This window comes from Lepidochelys kempii, chromosome 1 (assembly GCF_965140285.1).
Source record: "Lepidochelys kempii isolate rLepKem1 chromosome 1, rLepKem1.hap1, whole genome shotgun sequence".
In the NCBI taxonomy this organism is placed as follows: domain Eukaryota; kingdom Metazoa; phylum Chordata; order Testudines; family Cheloniidae; genus Lepidochelys; species Lepidochelys kempii.
Genome location: NC_136380.1, coordinates 125,934,546 through 125,955,240, shown reverse-complemented (window position 1 = coordinate 125,955,240; position 20,695 = coordinate 125,934,546). Strand labels below are relative to the sequence as shown.

Here is a 20,695-nt window from a genome sequence, read left to right as displayed (position 1 = left end):
CCTTTTTGCAGATCAATCACCGTTCGAGTCAGCAAAAGCTGATGGGTGCTATAACAAAGCAAAATTCCTGTTGACTTCAATGGGCGTAAGACCAGGGCCATAAAGTGAACTAAACTGCTTTATATATACGTTAGACAAAAACCCCTTGATGAGCCAAAATCATTAACTGAATACATGCCTGGGCTTAAGCAATGACAACTAAATACATTTTCAAACAAAATGGCTGAAAGCCAGTTCCTCCTTTAATTCCATGTAAAGATCTGACTTCTGGGTCATGTGTTTTAACTCCAGGAGCTAATGGCATCACCTAACACCTCTAGCAGGACAAACTAGCAACTCCCTGCTCTGCAATGGGCATTAGTGATCTCATCAGCTTCTGCAGTAAAAAAGCTGGACAAATTCTCACTTGAAATGAAATCACAATTCAGGGTGCAGGGTCCTCTGAGAGATTTGGGGTCTCAAACTGTGCATTTTTTAAAAAGCATTTTCACTTCATTAAATTAAATCAAATGTATCCTGTGGACACTAAAATATTTTCGAGAGAACAAGGAGTACCCAGGGCAATTTCACATGCTGTATTGGCCCAATACCTGCTTGTTTTACTCACATGATTATTCCTATCGATGTCAGTGGGATTACTTGTTTGATTAAAGGTGGGAGCCATAAAGGTACTTCGGAGCCTGAGCCCAGTTTTTAGGCACTACTGTGATCCATAACCTCCCATTTGGCTGCCGCCTAACCCTAGAGGTGCCTAAACCCACTGAGCACTTAAGTTTTTGCAGTAAAAGTTCCCTAGGCACCTACGTTTCTGCCTCTGGGCATGTGCCCTGCTGATTCACGTTAAGTGTCTAGGCATCTATTCCCACCTAAGCCCTGGAACAAGCTATAAACCTGGGGGAAGCTAGGTGCTCCTCTGCCTAAGTTGCCTGTGGAGCCCGATCTTGTAGGTTTGCTCAGAGGGCACTTAACTCCACCTTCAAATCTTTAGCCCAATGGTTAGGATGCTCACCGGGATCTGAGAGAATCCCAGTTAAGTGCCCCCTGCAGCTGATGAAGAGAAAGGATTCAAACAGGTATCTGCTGCCTCTCAGCAAGTACCCTAACTACTGGGCTATAAAGTCGTTCTAACTCTTTCACTGTCCCAATGAATATTTAACTATTTAATTAAAGAGGAACAACTTCAATAGAAAGTGGCAAAGAGTCCTGTGGCACCTTATAGACTAACAGACGTATTGGAACATAAGCTTTTGTGGGCGAATACCCACTTCTTCAGACAGATGTAGTGGAAATTTCCAGTGGCAGGTATAAATAGGCAATCAATAGGCGAGGCTGTGGGAGTCCCACATCAGAAGATTCCATAGCCCTCAAGCCTACACTCAGAAATGCTTTCAATGTGGTACCTGCCTGCCACTGCCAACCACTATATATATGGATTGGACTAGCAGCAAGGCTAGCCACCATGTAGAGCCTTCCTCCTCCTACAAACAAATCAATTTACTACCAATATTTTGTCAGCTTCAACTTTGCCTTGTAAATCTGAAAGAAGTCATAAATAAATGTGACATTTTCTCACGTAGAACAGACCAGAAACATACACGCTGGACGAGTGCGAGAAATAGAAGTCACAGGTCTACATAAAGGGTATTTTTGCAGCCAGCTCTGAGCCTGATTGTACAATGTGGTGCACCCTTACTTCCTGTTAACTTCAATGGGAGCTAGGCATGCTCACCGGTGAGTATTCACAAAATGGAGCTGCCATGTGCAAGGAATGCAGTGTGTCAAGCTGCATTTGACTCTTCATTTTCAGATGGGTTTTATAGTGGCATCTAATACTATCTCATTAATTCTGACCATATTTTACAGCCCTTTGTATCCAGGCAGCAAAGACTTCCAGCCCCATGTTTCTACGATTCTGTGACCTGATGAACTTGTTGCCTGCAACAAACTGACTTTCAGTGGAATGCCCAGAGGAAAAATAAAAGCAGTTTTGTTGATATCATTTTTATTTAAAAAATGACAGTGAAAATATCCAAATTATCCCGATGATAAACTCACAGCTTTAGCTCTTTGTGACATCAGCTAGGGCCCACTACTGTAAACCTGTAGCTCTGGGGAAGGACATCTCCATGAGTGTTACCCTGTGGAGATTCCCCTATGGTGGACCTTCCCCTTGCAAAATAGGTTATAGGGCCCACCCCTAAACCTCCAAATAATACCTCAAAATAATTCTAAATGGCCAACGTTGTTATAATGAGCAATGAGCCTCTCCCCTCTAAGTCCAGTCCAGGTGGTCAGAGAACAAATGTTATCACCTGACAGTGTTTGATGGCTTATGTGAAGGATCAGAAAACACTAGCATCTCAATTAGCACTTTTAGTTTCAGCTCTAGTAGTGAGGATATGTGTACATGACTGTCCTTTACTGCTTGGTCCTTGCCTTTTAGGTGCCCCGTGGACCCTTTAGGGCAGGGGTAGACAACCTATGGCACGCGTGCCAAAGGCGGCACGCAAGCTGATTTTCAGTGGCACTCACACTGCCTGGGTCCTGGCCACCGGTCTGGGGGGCTCTGCGCTTTAATTTAATTTTAAATGAAGCTTCTTAAACATTTTAAAAATCGTATTTGTTTTACATACAACAATAGCTTAGTTATATATTCTCGACTTATAGACAGAGACCTTCTAAAAACGTTAAAATGTATTACTGGCACGCGAAACCTTAAATTAGAGTGACTAAATGAAGACTCGGCACCCCACTTCTGAAAGGTTGCCGACCCCTGCTTTAGGGTATGTCTACATAGCAATTAGACATCCGTGGCCGGTCTGTGCTAGCTGACTCAGGGTCCCAGGACTCAGGCTGTGGGGCTGTTTCATTGCAGTGTAGACATCCAAGGAGGCCCCAGCTGGTTGGCCTCTAGGCACCATTGCAATATAAATGTTAAATAATAATCATAAAGCATAACCGTCAGATTGATAAAATATAACAACTGATTTCAGGTACAACAGAGAAAACCTGCAGGCAAATAAAAATCGTAAAACTACCCAACTAGCTTGGCTAATTAGTTGTGTAATAACAGAAATCTTGATTATAGAAAAGAAATATTAGGTAAGAAATTAGAATCTTGCTTTGAAGGGGACAACCCTGTTCCACCAAAGTCAGTGGCAAAGCTCCCGCTGAGTCCACTGGGAAAATAATTCAGCCCTTATCTCTCTCACTTTCTCTCTGTACCGTCACCATGTCATGTAGGGTCTGTATACTAGGCAATCAGAGGTGTGATTGCATCTTGGGGAGGCATAGATCTGCTAGCTTTAATGTTGCTAGCGTGGCTAAAAATAGCAGTGCAGATGCAGCAGAGCAGAGTTCAGAGCGAGCTGTGGAAGCCCACCTGGAACACTGGGTACAGACTTGCATTACCAGCCCGCATTGGAGCCCGCCCTGCAGTGTCTTCACAGCAGTTTTTAGTGCGCTAGCTACATTAAAGCTAGCGCAGAATTCCTACCCAAGCGGCAGTCAGTCCTCTGTGCAAAGCGTAAATCTACCCTTGGTGTTGTGCTGCTGTTTGACATCCTCCTCAGTGACTGTATTTCCTCTCATTATAGCTAAACCACTTACCATTAACTCTCCTTTTGAAGTGGTAGGAATGCAAAGCTAGAATATAGCACAAGAGTCATAGTGACTTCTAATTAAAAGACATGGTCCCTTGATAATGGAAGTTAAAATATTCATTGCAGTAGCCCCCAGAGGCCTTAACCAGGTCCAGGCTCCATTGTGCTAGGTGCTGCACAAACACGTAACAGTCCCTGTCTAAAAGAGTTTACAGTCTAAGTATTTTTCTTTTGCCTTGTCTCTATCAAAAACAAACAGTGTAGGATGGACTTCAACCACTGTCTGTTCCCTTTTATGCCATGATCCTGCAAAAACTTATGCATGTGCTTACAGTTATGAACCTAAATAACTCAATGAGATTGAACATGCGCATAAGTTAAGTAGGTGCCTAAGTATCTGCATGTTCGGGGCCTTCCTTCTGTTACCCATCAGCCCTGTTTTTCTCTGTTTTCCTTAGAATCTTGTCTAACCGAGGCAAATTTCCTACAGCTTTCCCATTGCTGCTAACACTGGTACCGCTGCATTGCAATTAGCAATTTTGGAAGCTCAGCATACAGACAAGGTAAAAATGAACAAAGTGTTGATTAGATTTGCTCTGAAAAAGTCTAATACTCTTAACATAGTGTTAAAACCAGGATGTCTAGATTAGGGCTCCCAATGTTAACACTGCTGCTGCCGAGCCACTCTCACCATCAGTGAGCATTTACTAGCTCTCTAGCAGAGACAAGGCCATGTATTGCATAGTTTTGCTTACGAGAAAATATGACCTCTTCATAACAGCAACATGCAAAGACACCTTTAAAAGTGCAAGGAGTCCGGTGGCACCTTAAAGACTAACAGATTTATTTGGGCATAAGCTTTCGCAGGTAAAAAACCAAGTGGTTTTTTACCTGCGAAAGTTTATGCCCAAATAAATCTGTTAGTCTTTAAGGTGCCACCGACTCCTTGTTGTTTTTGTGGATACAGACTAACACGGCTACCCCCTTATACTTTAAAAGTGCTTCACATTTGTCTCTTTGACAATGCCCATCTGTTTTAGATGGCTGGTGCCTACGTCAGTTATACAGCATCTTAACAATCCTAACTGGTTCATTATTATATCTAAAAGCAAAATGTATAAATGAAAATAAAAATAAGAATAATTTCTACCAGTACTGAAAGACCATACAAACTGAACTATCTCTTTGCTGCTAGAAATGGTCCCTTCAGTTAAGGGCTGAGGTATGGGTGGGAAGCTGGCACCTGTTCTTTGAATAAACAAGAGGCCTTCAGGTTTCAAAGTGGCCATCACAGCTTTCACTAATATGACAAAATCAACTTACTTTTTCTGGATACTTTCCCCTGTTGTTTGTGCACTTTGTTTTAAATAGGATGGACCCCCTCCTCTGCCTTGCAGATTGCTTCAACCACTACTTCCTCCTTTCTCCTCCTTTCCGTTTAACTCTTTGGTTTGCTGTTTCTCAGGCTCCATAATTAAGCCTTTTGGTCTCCCTTTTCTTCCCTGGCTTTGGTCTATGAATAGATCATTTGTACTTCTCCACCATTAATGCGTGTGTGGGTGTGTGCTACTTTTTTCAGCTGGTTTCATAGTTGACAGGAAGAAGGAGTGTGAAGACTTAATAAATACGGTTTGGCAGGGAAGGTGGTTTTCTTTAGCTTTTATCCAGAAGTCACTTTGCATTCTCTGTCAGGGGATCTTTTCCTGATCATTCATTTTTAATGCTATCATAGGAAGTATTACAGATATATCACCAAATGCCTTTAACAGTGACTTGATTCTCCACTATCTTCCTTACACCTTGTGTAGCCACATACTGGTTTGCTCCTCCTGTGAATTTGTAGTGTGGGTAATGACAGGAAGTTGCAAGAGACACCAAGAGACATCTGAGGTCTTGTGTTGGGGTTGGTGTGTTGCGCAGCTGCTGCTCTGTGTGCCTTCCATACATCTAATTCTCTTTAACAGATGATTCATGAGGCTCACAGTTGTCTCACTGATCCATCCTACAGTATGATCCTATGGGCCTGATTTTCATTTGTACTAAGTCCCCTTTATGTTCATCTGGCAGCATAAATAGGCCCTGAAGGGGTAGAAATAGACCCCCTGGAATACTCCCTATACAGATGGTCTCCTTAGCTGGTGTAAGCACTTTATACTGGCCCTGCTCCCAGCATCTGGCATAAGAAGGATGTCAGGATAGGGAGGGGGCAACCAGTGCTTAATTTGTAATGAAAGAGATGCTGGGGATCAAGCAATATTTTTTACATTCATAAGTGACGTGGCAAGCGCAGAGGTGCTGGTGCTATGAACTACCAAGCCTAGAGGTGCCGGGGCACAGCCTTGGCACAAATTAAGTACTGGGACAAGCCAGGGATGGAGCAGGAACATAACTGCAATGCACCGTACTACAGTTATTCTCTGCTCCCCATCAGGCTGCTCTAAATTACATGGGAGGCTGGGCAAGTCCCTGCAGGCCTAAAAACATGAGGAGTGCAAACCAGCTTCTCCATCTGCCTCCTTCCAAAACGTAGGGGCAGGAGAACTGAGACCTCTGATTCTAAGTAAAGAGCATCATCCAGCTGTTCTGTGACTTCTCCTGCCATTACGGGAAAAACTCTGCCCAGTCTTGCAGAAGTGCAATTGAGAGAGAGAGGAATCAGGCAGTGTTCCTCCCCAACCCATGTACCTATTGGGCTGGCTATATACCTGTGAGCGCTTGGCAGCGGATACAGCCAAAATGTTTAAGGCACCATTACCTGGAAGGATTGGTCAGCTGGCTTGGGGTGATCTTCACCTGTCAGAGAACTTTATCTTAAAAGGAGAAGAGACTGAGACAAAGCAGTTACAGAAAAAGCCCGTCAATTTAACAGATTATTGATAATAAATAAAAGTGGGCAAACAACACATGAAGGGGACAGTGTGTGAAACAGGAAACAGCTCACCAAGTACCACTCTGACTGCGCGTACTGCTAAGAAAGTACAAAGTGTTCCTTCAGCACAAAGGGTGGGAGTCTTAAAGGTGCCGTACCCTTACAAAGACAGGCTCTTTGGCCCATGTTGTGTCTCCAAGATCCATGTGCTGAGAGGGGCCTTTATGTGTAGATCTTCCTTGCCACATGTGGAAGGGTGAGGCACAGCTGCCTCCATGGCCCTGGCCTCCCATTCCTGGGACCCCTGAGGTTTTCACAGGAGTTGTGGGAGAGGCAGGCCATGGAGGAAGGCACACTATAGAGTTGCTCAGGGAAAGATAATACACCACTGCTCAACTCCACTGCTTTAAGGGGATTTGGTAGCATCTCCTTCTGGGGAAGCCTTGATAGCACAGCTCCGATGGAGCCATGCTGCCAGGAAACAAAAGGAGATTCCTGGGCTCCAGAGCCAGTGCAGAGGCACTGTGCCTCCATTGAATGGCCTTGGCCTTTTGTGGACCCCCCAGGGTCGTTGGTCCTTGGAGGGAAAACTGACAGCTGCTTCCTTGGATGTTCCCTGACAGAAATGTATGGAGCGGAACTCTATGAACTCCCTGCCCACAATCACTTTATACATCCAAGTTTCCAAAGAACTTCTTTTAGATAACCAAAACTTGCTCTTGTCAGTTGAACTTGTGTGGTGTGAGGTTATGTGGCTTTTTGAAATTGCTGAAAGAGTTGTGAATAACCTATTAAATCAAAAATCCCCACCCAGTATACAGTGAGAACAGAAACTGGGCTGCACTGCGTTGTATAATAGTAGGCACTTGATGCCTACAGAAATGCAGCCAGAAAATCTCACTATACCCTGAAGTTTCTTGACAACAAACAAACCTGAGAGAAAAATATTTTGGGAAATGTTTGTAGAGATTCCCCTGTTCCTTTCTCTCAGGAAGTGGTTTATTACACTCCGGGCAGTTGAGAACCCCTCTCCAAATGCCACATCTGGTATCCCTAGCCTCTGTTTGCCAGAAGCTGGGAATAGGCGACGGGGATGGATCACTTGATGATTACCTGTTATGTTCATTCCCTCTGGAGCACGTGGCATTGGCCACTGTCTGAAGACAGGATACTGGGCTAGCTGGTCTGACCTATTATGGCTGTTCTTATGTTCACATGGAGAGCGATTTTCTAAAGTGACTAGTGATTTGGGGTACATTTGTTTTTGGGTGCCCAACTTGAACTGCCTTAAAGAGGCCTAATTTTCAAAAAATACTGAGCACCCATCCCTGAAAAGCAGTCCCCTTACAGTGTCTCAAGTAGGGCAACCAAAAAATCACTAGTCATGTTGGAAAACCTTGGCCTTAACTTCTGAATTATTTCCTTGGCCTTGTTTCATCATGGTTGCCTCATGGAGTTACTCAATATACTTCCATGGATCTGCAAAGGTTATGTTGCAGGGGAGCAGCCTTAGGCTCTGTCCTGAAAAACCATGACACATACTTAGCTTTACAATGTTAGTAGTCCCATGAAGACAACAGGACTATTCAAATGCTTAGAGTTATGCATATATATTAGGGTTTGAAGCATGAGGGTTTAGTTTCTACGAGGGGCTTCACAGGAGCACATTCGCCTGATGTATTGGCCACCACACTTTCCCAGCCCACTGCTGCTTACTTTGGGGGTTATTCCTAGCACCCCTGGCAGAAGTTGGCATACACAAGAGTGAATCCAGTCAATGATATTTACAATTGTATGAGGTAGTTTTAAAACTCAATACAACATTGTCTATCTATCAGAGAAAAAATTAAATGACTAGATGGTTGCCCAGAACTCATAAAAGAACAGAAGCAGCTTCTGAAGCAAAGGAGCTAATGCATTACAGCAAAGGCTTCATCTTCTGACAAGCAATAAGTGCTCCTAGACCAAATCAGATTAGTAATATAGGCTACTTATCTAGACATGTGCTGGCAATTTCCAAAGGCTTCCTGTTCTCTTTATAATAATAATACTTAGCACTTCTACAATGATGTCCAAAGTGACAGACAAACATGGACTAATTAATCCTCACACACCCCTGAGAAGTAAATAAACAAGTATTATCATCCCCCTGGTTTAGATGGGGAAACTGAATCAGAGAGGAGAAGTGACTTGCCCAAAATCATATAGCAAGACAGTGACAGAGCCAGCACTAAAAGTCAGGATTATCTGAGTGCCAAAGTCATTCACTCTCCTCCAGAGTCAGGGTGCCGGCTGCAGCAGGGTTACTCTCCTAGCAACACACTGGACACAGCTGATCGTGGAAGGGGCTGCCTAATTGATTGCATTTCCTGATTGATGGAGGGATAGACTTAGCAGTGCCCAGAGATTGCTGGCTACTCAATGTGTTGGGGTGACTGTTCTCCATCCTTGATTCCCCTGATCTCACTTCCTGACTGAATTTCTGGCTCACCCATAGGCTCTGGCATTTGGCTTCTGATCCCTGACTCTGACCTTTGGCTTTGCTCTTGACTGTGCCCCTGCATGGGCCATGGTCCTGATTCTTGAATCTAGCTTGGCTCTGCTCTAATCTCCAGGCATGGCCCACTCCTGTGGCTCTCACTTTCAGGCATGACCACCCTCATCCCAGTTGTCCTTGACATCCACACCATACTAGCTCTCAACTGATTCCTGGCTCTTCCAATTGACTGATACTGACTTGGGTGAGGGGTATTTCCACAGAAAGCTCTGGGAAGGCCTGTAATGATTTCACCTCATTCCCAACCATGCATTTAGAACAAGCGATAATGAAGAGATCCATCAAAGGTTTTAGCCTGGGCCCAGTGCGTGCTGAGACAGCACTTGGGAAGCTTTGGTTAGTGCTTCATAGATGCCCATGCACTGTAGGCATGTTCAACAAGATGACTAGTTGCTTTAATGTTTAGTCATCATGCATGAATTATTCAGCCTCTACAGCAACTTCATGCACGTGCAAAGTTGTCTGCTAACAACGCTGCTACTCTCATGGATATACATGGGAAAAGGAGGGAAACATGGTGGTGGGGGGGTGTTTAGTTTTTGTGTATGTTTTTGTTTGTTTTGCCTTTGCCAGGGAATGGAAGCCAGGCTGGAACTCTGCTGCTAAATCACTCTCCTCGCAAACACTGTAGTGAATTAAATTTAATTGCTGAGGGTGCCAATTCAAAGAAATCTCTGGTCATAAGTCTCTAACTAGTTTTTACCCTCCGCTTCCCACAAATGATGAAATTTAGTATGGCAAATCAGGATTTATAGAGACATGAGATAAAATCCTGTTCCCAATGGTGCTAGCACTAGATTATTGTATTGCTCGTAATAAAATACTAACAGAGTAGGCAGCCAGTTTGCGCATGATGTGATCTAAAAATAGAAGACTAGAATGAACACAGTTCAGAAAGTGGTTGGTTTGTCTTGTGATTCACATGGCCATTTAAAAATATTTCCTGTTGTGAAGGTATAAACTCTTTTTAAAAAAATACATTTTGGTTGATGAGTTTCTAAGTGTCTTTTTTTTCCAGTTGTCCTTGGTAGAGGAGAATAATTTGCTACTGCAAAATAGTGCAACTGGTAAATAAAATAAAGCATATTTTTGTGTGGTGTCATCATCCATATATTAGCATGATAGAATGCGTCAAAATCTATTATAGTCTATAAGTAAGCAAAGCACGTACCATAGGTTATGGTGTCGCATAGAGGTAACATCTGTAGAGATGATATGGGAGTGGTGGAAGAGCTGATGTGAGTAAACCACATTCACATTTGTTTTTGATATTTTTCTAAAGAGTTTCGCAGAAGTGAAAGAGGAAGAAAGCGGGATTGGTCTAAGCAGAAAGTACCAACGTAAAAAACCTTTTTCCTTATCGTGCGAGGAGAAGCTTTTTATCATTGCACCTTATCTTTAGTGTCTAAGACGTCTGAATATTCTGTCTTTGCTCACCTGCAAGGTAGTTCTAGAAAACATTTTAACAAACAACATGTCCTTCCTAGATTTGTTCACAAAATAGAATTTATAACTTACCTTTAAAAAAAAAGATTTTTTTAAGCCTGAAATTCTGCTTTTCTATTGGGGTCGGGGAGTGAGAAAAAGAGTGAAGAATATTCTAAATTTACTTTCCTGAAATTCACATTGACTGTTCATTTTCTTTGAGATTGATTTTCTTTTGGGATTTGGTTAAGATTATCAAAAGCATTGAAGGGGATTTAGCCATATATTTCCCATTAAACTTAATCCCCTTTACCATTATATCTGAATATTATTTTCTTTACTTTGGGGATGTAGGTACTATATAATTTCTAGCACTGAACAGCCCGATCAGCCCATATCTTCATTATTTCAGCAGTCCAAAGTAATGACACTGGGATATCTATGGAAATTTCCAAATGCTGCTTCATTCCTTCTTCTCCATTAGCAAAATCCATATATACATGATCTCTCACATCTATTTGTATCTGGTGGCATAGCTACCACCTCCACTTTTGGTATCCCTATTCCCTTTGAGCTATGAGGTACAAACTATTCCCTTTTTCAGTAGATTGCCACCAAAGTAGTGTTCTGCCAATTCTTTACCACATAGGATAGTAAATCTTGTATCTTCTTACTCCCTTTAGTTCAGCATTCTTCTTCGTTATCAGATTAAATAACAACAATCTCTCATGATTCACACACGTACACACTTTAGATAGCAGATAAACTGTATGCTTCATTCTAGTAGTGAGTTATTTTACTAAAAAAAGACTAGTATTAAGAGTTTAAAATTTTTAAAAAACGTTTTCAGAAAGAACACTCATTTCCTTATGCTTCACCTACTGCATGATAGAACTATGAGTTTGTTCTGCTCCCATCAAAATTGGCTACTAAGGAAGTAAGAGTGGGCCGTAAAACAGAAACAAGAATTAAACACCATGAAAGATAAGACCCCCGAAGAAAGAAGATGGAGACTCACTAAACAGTGGTGATCTTTCTGAATACATTCACAGCAGCTAGACACAAGAGTAGGATTTGCAGAAGTGCTCAGCACTGGCCTAGCTCTGTTTCCATTGAAGTAAAGGACAGATTCTGGCTTTTGGAGGCTGGTTAGATGGATGCATCAGAATTCTGGTTACAGGGCAACCATTCCCTTTGAAACAGGCCCCTGACAACAAAGAGACTTCCACAGCAAAGTCTCCTATATGATCCAGTAACTATACGGGATGATGGGCGGGGAGAAGGGGGTGGGGGGTGGAATCCAAACCATTTATGTAGAGGAGACCTCAGGAAGAACTAGAATTCAATCTTTTGATATTCTCAGAGGTCTTCGATGTCTCATTTTACATCGACTTCCACTTACTTTGCACAAGTTTCAGGGCAGCCATGAATCATCCTATTAGAGTATTACTTAAAGGCTCCCTTTAACCTGGAACACAACAATCATTGTAACTCCTCTTTGGAGGACAGGGGAGAGGACATTTTAAAAAGAAAAAAAATTCTCCAAATGATATCACAACCTGCACTGTCATCATAAAGACCCTTGCAGTACTTTCTCAGGACCTGACTCAATATAAGATACATCTAACGCACTTTCCACCCCACAGAAGTCATTCTAAGGTTTCTGTGGCCTTGTGTTGGTGTCTATAATTGGAAAATTGGACACATTTTTATAGACTCATTTTGTGTTTCTTTAAGGTAATTGTTACTTTAAAATAAAAGTAGCCAACAGGTACATCAGAATTCACCCTGAGAAAGGAGGGTCAGGATCACAGATTGTATCTGTGAGCAGCTGGAAACACTGCAGCAAGCTAAAAATGTGGGTTTGCTCTTCATGACTTGACTGAGGCATGAGAATTCTTTTGTTTGCTACCCCATCAGCTGCAAAATACAAAGGTCAGAAACCAAAAACTGCCTCCTATTTTTTAAATAAAGAGATAAATTAATTACACTCTTCAGATCATAACATCTAACATTTAAAATCCCTCTTTTTAACTTTCCCAGGATTGCAAACAAACAAACAAAAAAAGAAGAAAGAAAGAAGCATTACTAATCACATCCTCAAGTCCTATTTTTAGGTACAATGTGACCCACAAAACTCCCACTCAGCTGCTACCTAATCCTTTTGGCACCTAAACTCACTTGGCACCTAAGTTTTTGCCTATGAGAATGTAAAGTGCTGCCTAGCTCTGGGCATCTGGGTGTCTATCACCTGCTTCAGCCTGACAGCAATCCATGTACCAGGGGAAAGGTAGGTGTTCCTCCACCTAAGTCATGTGGTGCCTGATCCAGTAGGCATGGTCAAAGGCCACCTAACTCCCCGCAAAACAACCAGAAGGAGGAGTAGAGGTTCTATTATCACTTTTAGCCGAATGGCCAAGACACTCATCCAGGATGTGGGAGACCCCCAGTTCACGTCTTCCCTCTGCCTGATAAGGAGAAGGGATTTGAACAGTGATCTACTCTTAGGTAAGCGCCCTAACTGCTGGGGTATGGAATATTCTGATATGGGGGTTCCCTTAATCACACCTATTCAAGTTGTTCCACCTTAATTACATAATTGAATAATTAAATATTAATCGGGACAGATAAAAAGTTAGAATGACTATAGCCTACTGCAAGGTAACAAATTCCCGTTATATCTCTTCTGTTCATCAGGCAGAGGGGGGGACTTAAACTGTTCCTCTCCCATATCTGAGGGGAGTACCCTGACCACTGGGCTAAAGGTTATAAGGGAGCTCCTCTGCCCCTCCCCCAAGCTGTTTTGTGTGGAGTTAGGCAGCCCCTGAGCACACCTACAAAACTGGGCCCCAACCATGACTTAAGTGGTCAAACATCTATCCTTCCCCAGTTTGTGAATCACAAGCAGAGATAGGTGCCTCCCTGCAGCCTGAACTTGCCTCTGAAAGGGAACAGGGCTTTGCACACATACCTCTGGTCAGTGTCTCCCATTGGCTAGCTTAGGAGGCTTCCTGTCTAGCATGCAGGCTTTGTGGATCCCATTCTGAGGTTCCAGTGTCTCCCCATTCATTGTTTAGGGAGCCTAGGGTGCCTAACTCGGGCCCTGTGGATTGCAGTGTTTTCCTGTGATCTTCTAGGCACCTAAAAGTTAGGTGCTGTGACACTCATCACGACACCTAAGTCACTTTTGTGGATCCAGGCTTTATATAGCACCTGTCATCCAAGAAACTCTGGGCACATTACGGACATCAATATTAACTCCAGTAAAATTAATGACATAACATTGGGGTAATAGTGAAGCCAGTGAGAGCACGATCAGCCCCATTAATTCAACTAACCATAAAGCACTATTGTGCTCTGCCTATGACTCTTGAATGAATATTATAGTTAAGATAAACATGTAATTTTTCACTCTGAGAAGAAATGGGGAAATTTTAGAAGGGCGATAGAATCACTTGTTGATCTGTAGGGGATTTATATGCATAATTTATTTGAGCATGAAGGGGAATACTGAGGAACGGTTTTCACTTTAACATTAGGAAACTTTATGTCCTTCACTTAGCTTTCAAAAGAAGGAAACTTTGGCTTGTATAACTCTGCATACTGTCTAAAACACATTTGCAAGAGAATGGAACAACTATTACTGAGTGGGTTGTTGTGCTTTCAGCACATTAGCACTGTTATTTTTATGAATCCTTGGGGTCTACTTTTTGGTGGGCTAGCCCAAGCAGGCATAAAAGGTCAAAAAGCAAGAAGAGCTTTTGTTAAAACCCCTTCTCTCTCCTCCCTTTCCACATTCTCTGCCTCCCATGTGCTATTGCTTGCACCTCTAGGAGTATGTCTACAGAGTGCACAGGAGTGAGCCTCCCAGCCTGGGTTGGCAGAGCTCATGCTCCAAAAAATAGCTGTGCAGACAGCACTTTGAAGTTGCGCCTAGGGCTAGAGCTTGGGCTCTGAAGCCTTGGGAGGGGAGGATGCATGCTCAGAGCGCTGTGCTGGCTGTGTAGACATGCCTTAGAAGGTAATGCATTAACAAACTTGAGGGAATTCAGAGAAGAGCAACAAAAACAACAAAGGGGCTGGAAGAACCCACTCCGTTTTCTCAGTTGGTGTAGATGGGCTAGTTATTGCAATCTGTTTCTAAGGTGCTTCTCACCTTTGTACTTTATATATGAGTAGTCGTGAGCACAAAAATGCCATTGACTTCAGTGGGAATTACATAAATGTAAGAGTGGCAGCCCCTAAGATTATGGAGCCGTGGTCATCCCTGTTATTACTTTAGAGTGTTCAGTGGCAATGCACGTGCCCTGAATTGCTCAGATGTAGAAAGATGGAAGCAGCACATGACTGTCCTGGAGATCTGTGTACCAAACACCACGGGGGGGACATGGCCGGAGGGCAGTCAGCCATTGGGTCCCATGACTGCAGTTGGTATCCTGTTGACTGCCCAACTAAAAAACTGCAACATTAATGGTAAAACATAGCAACTTCCCCTAGTAACAGGACTTTTACCAGATATAGGACCCATATGTAATCGACCAACATTCAGAGAAAATACAGTGCCAGCAACATGGCCCTAACTTAGGCTTCACACTGGGAGGGGTGACAAACAAAAGGAGAAGCTATGGCATGATAAGGGCTATAACAGTGAAAGATCCCTTGGGGAAAACAGCAATTATATAGCCTGGGAGGATCACATAAGAGGAGCAGAGTGAGCACACACCACTTGTCTGTAGGAATAAGGTGGGGGAGCATTGTCCAAAATCATAGTGAGGGACATTAGCATCGCAGAGCATGCACTCTTCCAAGTGCACTCTACCAAGTGGTATCACCTTGAAATCCCTGTGTGGGTCTAGCTCTCACAGCAACACTTCTCCAATATACACGTTTACCTATTTCCAGTAGGGCAGTGACTTCAACAGGGTTGTACACATGTCACTGAGAGATTATCACACATTCTGTTGAAATAACAAATGGGCACCAGAGTTACGATGACCACTGTTTGGTCTATTTTTCTTTACCTCTGCTGTCTGTGTTTCTCTCTAACCTGTCCCTACTGCTTAGATCTCGTCTCCTTTCTTTTCTGTACATTTATCTTTCTTCTTTTTTTTCTTTTTAGGTATCCACTCATTCTTTTCAGTCCTTTTAATTCTGCCATTTTTCCTCTTCTTTTATGTGCTCTTTTTTCTTTTTCTTCTGCTGTTGCATTTTTCATCACTTTCTCCTCCATTTTTGTGCCACCCTGCTTTCTCCAGGATTGGTCAGAATATTGCCTCCGAAGTGCTCCCCTTGTAAGAGAGTGCAGAAGGTGAATATTCTCATACATTTCTCTTAGAGGTCTTTTTCCCTCACCCATAGGGATTCTGACTAGGAATAGACAGATTCCTTCTGCATGTGCCAAAGCTCTTATGGAAGGAGCCTGATCAATTTTCCTTTCCAGCAGCAAAGAGTTAGATACAGAAGAAAATTAACTAGTCCAGGTCACTTTATATCTCACCAAGCTCATGGGATCCTGCACAGGGGCTGTAGTAATTTTACTTTGTAGCCTGTTCGGGGGGGGGAGAGTTGGCATATCCTGATGATTGACCAAACAGTAGAATAATTTTTAATTCATGTGTGAGCCAGATGTATACATTGATTGGACACATTTGGCTCATACGCCAGGAGTTTGCCTTGAGGAAAATAAAGAGGAGGCATTTTTGGATTATGTAAAGCAGTCAGTCTCACAGGTAAACTGTGAGTGAATGGTAAGAAATATGTGCTGGACAATTACTAACAGTTGGACAAAAAGCATGTCTTTTACGTACTTTGTTAAATTTTCTTTTTAGTTTTATGTACAGCATTTTCATTACAGAACCAAGAGATGTATCTTTACAAAAATGGATAAAACTGGTTAAAAATATGGAGAGAGAGAGAGAGTAAAAGTGATCAATGTTAGGCAGATAAAACCCTTTTTGGGACTCCAATTTTGTTTCGACTGGTTTTCACATGCAACTATTCTAGTGTGCCTTGGATCTGCAAGAAACAAATCATGTTTTATTTGACTGATTTATATTCAAATAGGAGGCTCAGTGCTTCCCCCATTGCAGGCAGTGGCAAAACAGTTATGGGCTTCGAGCAAAGCTGGATCGGGCCTATACTCAGAACTCAGATAGATGCTTCTCTTTGATTTTATACACTGATTGTGGTATATAACTGAAAACTATTTTTTCCGGATGCTTAATATTCTCTTGTTTTCATGTCAGAATAAATTCTGGGCTAAAGGCAACTGTTCTATTCTCATGACTCAGATACAGTTCTTGCAGCAACCTGTGAAATATTCTAGAGAATACATAGAAGAAGGGAAAGCCTGTGAAAGACCTAAACACAGGCTAATATAACGAAGGGCCCAATCCTGACAAAAGTTATGTGCATGCTTACCTTTTGCATGTAAGTAATCCACTGGGGCAGATACTCAGCTGGTGTAAACTGTCCTAGACACATAGTTTCGATGGAGCTGTCACTATTTACACAACCTGAGGATCTGTCCCATTAACTTCACTGGGATTACTCACATGCTTAAAGTTTAGCACATGTGAACATCTTTGCAGGATCAGGGCCTAATTGCTAAAATGCCTCATAAAACTTTAGGGAGACAAGCTGGGTGAGGAAATATCTTTTACTGGACCAAATTCTGGTGAGAGAGTTACGTTTTCCAGCTTACGCAGAGCTCTTCTTCAAGTGTGGGAAACTAATTCAGAGTGTTACCTGTGTAACCTCAAAAGTTTGTCTCTCACCCACCTTGTCTCTGGAATATCCTGGCACCAACATGTCTACAACAACGCTGCATACATAAAAACCTTGTTTCTCAGTCAGATTACAACAGCTGTGTTTTAAAAACAAAGAGCTAAACCATGTGATTGTAGTACAGTAAATTGTCACACACGAAACAAAAAAAACGTGAATTTTCCTGAATTTGTTTTTTTGTTGACACATGCCAGCCTTTAAGAAGGATATATACATAGTTGTCAATGAAGTATAGTTCTATACAAATTAATACAGTGTCTCATTCCAACAATTATAGCAACTGTATCACTGAATATGTAAATATAAACCTTCACTGGGATCCAGGGTTAAATACAGGTGGTAAGTATGAAACAGGTCTGCCGATGCTCATTTTTAGTTAGAAACAAGGCCTTAAAGCTTTTACTATTATTAATAAACTGAAACCTGTCTTAAAAGCTCCCTCGAGGAACTGGAAACAATTGGCTATTTAACAGAAATAATCCTCTAATAACTAGAGTAGAATTTTAGTTGTGTTTGTGGATACATTGGAGAGAACTCTTAAGAAGGTAGGTTCCCTAATAAAGGTTGTCTCTTTGTTATTATTATCCTTGTACCACTTAAAGGTCCCAACCCAACTGTGTTGAACTCTGTATAAACACGATGAAAAGATGGTCCTAGCCCTGAGGAATCTAATGTATAGATTTCACTGTAATAAAAATAATAGTAAACCAAAGTGTGTCCACTCAATGGGGATCATACACAGGCCCTTCCGCTCACAGGTCTCTACCACTAGATCTAAAAAAGCTCTCTTTTATAGGTGAGATAGTAGGAAGTTGTAAAGTCACTGGGACCAACAACTGGGGCGTGGGGAGACCTAATTATATACATAGTAGGTCACTGTATTACATATTCTCCCAAGCATCCAAAGTTCACAGGAGTTCAAGTCCTACCCATCAGGGCATTTTGTAATAAACTATCGTTGCATACACAGCCAGCAAAGTCATCAGTGGAGACTGAACCTGGAGCCGTCAGCACTAAACATGCTGACAGACTCCATCATGTCTTAAACTGAACAGCAACAGCAACATAATGCCATATCCTTAATGCACAGAAAAGAGAAAAAGAAAGCAAATGTCTTTTACATGTGAGTTTTCTATTGTGGAGATAAACTTTTAAAGTGCATGTACAGGTCTGACTGGATTCTTCAGTGGGCTGAATAGGTGAGAAAATGCTTGGCCAGAGTTTCACAGAACAGTGAGAGAGAAAATATAACCTGTGCATTTAAACTGGGAAAAGTACACATTAGAACACTAATTATAATCTACAGAGTAAATATACAATTGTGGGCAGGATTTTTCCTGAATTTTGAGGAGTTTGTAAAAATATCTCCTTATATTAGCAACAGGCAGCCTCAGTGTACAAACTGTCACTTGTTTCCTCGCCGAGGCAGGTCAGGTCATAAAGGAAATGAGCAACTGTACATCTTCCTCTTAGTTTCACCACAATCACATGATGCAATCACTAGTGCTAGGGAGCAATCACAGACCGGAAGCCATAGTCTGTTGATCTCTGGTATAGACAGTACTCAAAAGATTTAATACAAATGGAAACCAGTTAATATATTAATTAAACTTAGCACTGAGACAGTGCACTGTCAAAGCACTGTCTAATCATTAACGAATTAATTCTTATAACAACTCTTTGGGATGGTTAATTCAGTAACATTCTAAGTCTCTACTGGGGTTCCTTCTGGAGCAGCGTAGTTCTGCATTTCCACTACCCTCTGTACAGGGCACAAATGAGCCCCTGGGGACTGGTTCCCCACTGCCATGCACTCTGTGTGATCATTTGGGAGCACTAGACAGGGACTTAGGAATGCTGCCCTGTGGGCTGACCTTGGGCAAGTTGCTGTCACTCTAGGTGCCTCATTTCTGTAAAAAAGGGATAATGACAACTACTTCCTTTGTAAACCAGTTTGAGATCTACAGATGAAAAACACATATAAAAGTTAGATTTTAGTATTTAGACCAGAGTGGAAAGTAAGTGTAAAATGCTGCCATTGTTCTTGGTAGTGTTTTAAATCCACTTTGCACGATGTAAATAACTATACAAGTTTTGACTACACTAAGACAACAATGACTATACTTGTCTATATTTCAAGTTGAGCCAATTTAACTCAGGACTTGTCCATATGAGAAAGTTGGACCGGTTTAACCTAAGATGTGACCTGAAACCAATTTAGTTAAACAGGTGCAAACTGCTGTGTGAACATTCTGATTTGGGCTTGGGTGGCTGTTTTCAGTTTAGCTTAAATTTTAGGTTTAAGATAAACTGAAATAAGCCACTCCTGAAGTAAGAGCATTGTGCTTCTTTCACTGGTTTAACTAAATCCATTTAAAAGCCTATCTTAGGGTTTGTTTACATAGTGCAATGCACACTGCGGGGTGTGTGATTTCTAAAGCGCACTAATGTGTTGCACACTAACTGGTCCATGTAGACCCTGCTGATGTGCACTATAAGTTCCCTAGTGTGCCTTAATGTAGTGCTGTTTGAAACACTAGGGAACTCTGGCCCTTAGTGTAGACAAGGCTCATTTTTAAGACCAACTTGATTAGACTTGTTCTGAGCAGATTTAATTGACATGATGTATAAGATGGCGGTGGCCATAGGAACCTTTTATAGATTAGGGCTCTCAATGTTGCTAACACCAGTAGAGCTACCAGCATTTCTGACTCAGTGGTAGCAAAGGTAGAAATTTTAAAAAATGTTCCCTTAGTATTGACAAGAACTCTGTGCAAATGTGTTCTGTGAAAACAGACTCATGAAGCATGGTAAGAAATCCAGGAAAGAGACAGGAAACGAAAAGCTATCTGTTTACAGTTAATAACACTCCTTAGCTAGTCTAACAGATTAACACAGCATTGCTTGTTTTTTTCCCCTCCTTCTACATGGGTAGATTTCACACCTAAGACTTTTTGGTTGGCTTGTGCAAATGTGGTCTTCTACAGTTTCTCACACTGGAGAAAATAAGATAAATCAGCACCCTGTGATAACTAAAATGCTCTTTATTTGATGGAAATAAAGTTCTCTTGCAAATGTGGGTGGTTGTGCTTGAACTGGTGTATTCTCTGAGCTCAATCTTTTACAGGTCTCAGGCTCTGAGGTTTGGAATATGAGGGAGATGGTGACACTTATACATATGTTTTCACTGAAAAAAAACAGTTGTGTTTTCACCTAAAGATAATTTGAGGTAACTAACTCAATGTAGAATCCTAGTAGAGACAAGGCACCGGTAGTTTTATCTTGACTTAGCTAGTTGAGGTCAACCCTATAGCCTCACCCATAGCTTACCCTAATTAGCTACCTCAAGGTAGAAACTATAGTGCCTTGTCCATCTCCACTAGGATTTTACATTGAGAATGTAATGAAAAATAAGAACTATGGTTTTGTTTTCATTCTTCAAAGGCCAAAACATAG

At 41.9% G+C, this 20,695-nt stretch overlaps 1 protein-coding gene across 5 annotated transcripts in view; it reads left to right on the top strand.

The window, feature by feature from the left end:
* LOC140914930 (P2Y purinoceptor 8) overlaps positions 1-20,695 on the top strand; it is a 43,747-nt gene that overhangs the window by 9,801 nt on the left and 13,251 nt on the right. For 2 of the 5 annotated variants that reach the window (XM_073353995.2, XM_073354005.2), the window contains 2 exons: positions 1,578-1,731; positions 4,061-4,165. The exons of 2 other annotated variants lie outside the window; for them this stretch is intronic. The gene's annotated coding sequence lies outside the window, so the exon portion shown is untranslated. The remainder of the gene's footprint in view (positions 1-1,577; positions 1,732-4,060; positions 4,166-20,695) is intronic. One more of the 5 variants, XM_073354034.2, reaches the window with a different exon arrangement.